This window comes from Aegilops tauschii, chromosome 2 (assembly GCF_002575655.3).
Source record: "Aegilops tauschii subsp. strangulata cultivar AL8/78 chromosome 2, Aet v6.0, whole genome shotgun sequence".
Lineage (NCBI taxonomy): Eukaryota > Viridiplantae > Streptophyta > Magnoliopsida > Poales > Poaceae > Aegilops > Aegilops tauschii.
In genome coordinates this window covers 241,848,080-241,852,029 of record NC_053036.3, presented here as the reverse complement: position 1 = coordinate 241,852,029, position 3,950 = coordinate 241,848,080, and the positions used below count along the sequence as shown (strand labels likewise).

Genomic DNA, 3,950 nt, shown 5'->3' with positions numbered 1-3,950 from the left:
CTGATCAGGGTAGCGCGCGCCCATAACCTTCCCTCGTTGGAGGCACCGGCGAGAGGCACAACAATAGACCCAGTTAGGACCGTCCCATACCGGTAAGCGTGGTTGCACGGGTCAGCATCGATTCAGCGGCACCATGACTCAGCCAACAGTTGTTCAAGTTCAATTTAATCCGGTTAACTTGAATGCAAATATGCTGAGCCATGATAAAATAACATGATGCAAATTACAATGCATGGACATGATATCAACATAATAATGACGGTATCACATACTATCCACCATATCAATAATGAATCATATCCACTTAGCACGACATACTGACTAGCATGATCATCACCAGTACATCAACATGTACTACTAGCAAGCATAAATATATGAAAGGAAATACTAGCAGGTAGAACATGATAACAGAGTACAAGACAACCTAGCACAAAAGTGAACATGCAAATCTAAACATCACCGGAACAACGATAACCATCTTTACAACAAGCAAACATTTAATAAAGATTCAAGTTGAAAACCATGGCTACTGCATGACTATCATGCAAGTGGGTATTGTGGCTTGCCTGGGGTGGAAGAAGTCACCGGGGAGAAGTGCGGTGAAGCCGCGGAAAGATTTGCCGGAAACAGTTCTCTCTCGGAGGGGCTGTTTACTCGCAAGGGCAAAAAGGTCATTTTCACAGTGCCAAACCATAGTGAAAATGAAACCAACAGAACGGGCTCGACGAAACGAAGAAATAGGCTTTGGAATCACCTCATTTGGAGTTACGGTTGAAAAGTTGTGAAGGTTGGAAGAACAGGGATTAATCTGTGAAAAACAATTATCACCAACGGGTCCCTGAGTGGATAAGGCAGAAACAGATTTGAGAAAATACGCTTTCTGACTTGGAAAACGTACTTCCGGCCGAAGTAGAAATGGAATATGCTTTCAGAAAAGAGGAGACGTACTCTCGAAAATACGCTTCCACGTGCCACGTGGACCTGGGCCCTGGGCCACTGGCGCGTGGGTCCCAGGCGCAGGGCGAGGGGGCATGGGCGCTCGTCTCCTTCCTCCCGCGCCTGTGCCTCGCGTGAAGCAGAGCAGCGGCAGGGGAGGGAAGAGCCCAAGGGGCCGGCTGGCTCCGGCGATCCCCAGCCGTGGCGCGGCCACCGGCGGGACCGCAGCGGCCAGCCGCACCCATCCAGAGGAAAGGCGGCTACCGGGGAGGCACGGGACGGAGGGGAGAGGCGGCGCCATGGGAGAGGCAGAGAGCTTCGGGTGACGGGGTTCTTCGGTGATGCGGCCGCTCCGGCGAGGGGGCAAGGGGGTAAGGCGGCTGAGTGGGACGAGGGGAGGTCGATGGACGTGGAGGAGAGGTGTGGGGAGGCCTGTGGTGGCCGGACCCAAGCCGAGGCCGAGGCGGCCATGGAGGGTGACGGTGAACAACGGCGAGATGCGGCGATTCCAGAGGGCAAATGAGGCGGGGGAGGGAGCTGTGAGCTGCGGAGGAGGTCGGGGGTCCCTTATATAGGCACGGGGAAGGCTCTGGAGCATCACAAACGAGCTTGAGCAGTGCTCTAATGGAGGACAGAGGCGGGGCACGACACGGGCATGGAGCTAGCGGCGCATTTATGGCGAACCACGACGAGCAACCGATGCAGGGCGACGCAGTCGAGCACGGGCGAGCTCCTGGACAAGGTTTGAGGTCGAGACGAGGAGGGAGGAGACGAGCATAGTGGCCGGAACAAGCCAGAGCACGACTGCAGCCATGACGCAAGCGTGATCACCACGCGCACTGGCGCAACCGGCGCTCCTTGGCGAGACCAACCATGTCCATTGGATGGACCTTGGTGCTCTTAGTCCAACTGAAGAAATAAATCGGTCCAGGGGCAAAGAAGAGATTTGCACTTAGCTCCAAAAGTAAATCAGTAAGAAGGTGTTTGTAACTTGCTGTGGTTAAAACAGCTTGGTAACGTGGTAAATATTTTGTCTGGTGATTATCACACTCTAAGGTGACTAAGATCACAAGATATCAGCTTAAGAGGAGGAGTTTAGAGGGTGGTTGCTGTAGAAAGTGACCCAGTGGTCAGAAATGAGAATTTGGATGATGCACTCACATAGTTGCATCAATTGAGCTGAAAATGGTATGGCTCAATAATTTGAAGATATTAAGATTCCCAAGGAGTTTCATGCCATTTGGATGAACCAAAATAGCACTTGCTTTGGAAAGATTTATTCTAACTAGAAACTTGGAGAAATTCCACAGGGCAAATGGTCAAAGGGATTGAGCCACAACTTGGAGGAGGGAACATATAAGGATACTAGAAGGTCTAGAAAAATTTACAGACATAATGGAGCAAGATAAAATATACTTGCTTCACAAACTGAAATTTTGGGCAGAATCAAAGAATTGAAGATGAGCTCACATGGAGGCATGACATGAGCTCAACTTTGGTGGAGGGCTATGATATGATGATATGAGGGATCATGTAAAATGGCAACTCATTTGGATATTCCTAGCTTGTACCTCCTTCACAAAGCTTCTTTCTGGACAGAAACTTTGGAAAATCATAATTAAATAATTACTAGTCAAATGAGGTTTCATTTTGGCATGTGGCAATGATATGGACATGAAAAGATGTCCAAGGAGTTTGAGGTCAATTGGGCAAAGGAAAATGGCACTTGCTTCACAATGTGCCATTTAAGGCAGAATAGGAAATGAATTATTGGAGGATTATTTTTGAACATGGAAATGAAATGTTTTGCCATTTGTGAGCAATATATGACCCAAACAATTTATGAGAATTATTTGGGAATTTTAGGAGTGAGGGAAATATAGGTTGCTTCACAACCTAGGGCAATTTGAGTTATTCCTTTAATAGAAAAGGAATATTCCCAATAAAAAGAATATAGGGATTTGGGCTAGGATGAAAATGACAGGGTCCAGGGAAAGATTTGGGAATGAAAAGCCACTCTGTAAACAAAGAAGAGGGCATCTTCTTAAGTTTCCATACCACAAAGCCATGAAAAAGAAAAACTCAGGCAAAAACCTCGGAAAAACAAAAGAAAAAGAAAGGGCCAAAAATCAGGCTGTCACACCGAAGCCTTGAGGAAGGCAACCTTGTCCTTCGGCATGTGCAATCCGCCAAGGGAACAAACAAGCAGATGCCAAAGTGGGAGGGCCCTTACCGGGTAGTACAAGCCACCAGACCCGGCGCAGTCCGTCTGGAGACCGAAGATGGCACTCGTGTGCAAAACTCATGGAATATTGAGCATCTTGGCTGTTGGGAATCTTGCACAGAAAACAAAAAAAATTCTAGGCACACGCAATGATCTATCCATGGAGATGCATAGCAACGAGGGAGAGAGTGTGTCAATGTACCCTCGTAGACCGTAAGCGGAAGCATTTCACAACGCGGTTGATGTAGTCGAACTTCTTCGCGCTTCAACCGATCAAGTACCGAACGCACGACACCTCCACGTTTTGCACACATTCAGCTCGGTGACATCCCTCGCCTTCTTGATCCATCAAGATGTCAAGGTAGTAGATGAGTTCCGTCAGCATGATGGCATGATGATGGTGATGGTGACGTGATCTCCGCAGGGCTTTGCCTAAGCACTACGAAAATATGATCGGGGGTGTAAACGGTGGAGGGGGCGCCGCACACAGCTAGGCAATTGTTTGTTGTGTGCTAGGCGCCCCCCTCCAACATATATATAGGTGGGAGGGAGGAAGGATCAGCCATAGGAGGTGCCCAAGTAGGAGGAATCCTACTTGGAGTCCCTCCCAAGCCGCGCCCCCCCTTGCCATGTATAACTGAGGGGGAAGGAAAGAGGGGGGAGAGGGAAGGAAGTGGGAATCCTAATCCACACTTTCCTTTCCCTCCCCCTTTCCTTCTCCTACTAGGCCGGCCTGCTATGGGGGGCGCAGCAGCCCCTTGTGGCTGGTGTGTTCCCTCTCTTGGCCCAT

The 3,950-nt window shown here is 49.2% G+C and overlaps 1 long non-coding RNA gene across 1 annotated transcript; it reads right to left on the bottom strand.

The window, feature by feature from the left end:
• Positions 1–375: 375 nt before the first annotated feature.
• LOC120974526 (uncharacterized) lies at positions 376–3,271 on the bottom strand. Its single transcript, XR_012203811.1, has 2 exons — positions 755–3,271; positions 376–646 (listed from the first exon to the last, which is right to left on the bottom strand). It is a non-coding gene; the product is annotated as an uncharacterized lncRNA (long non-coding RNA).
• Between the last annotated feature and the right edge of the window lie 679 nt (positions 3,272–3,950).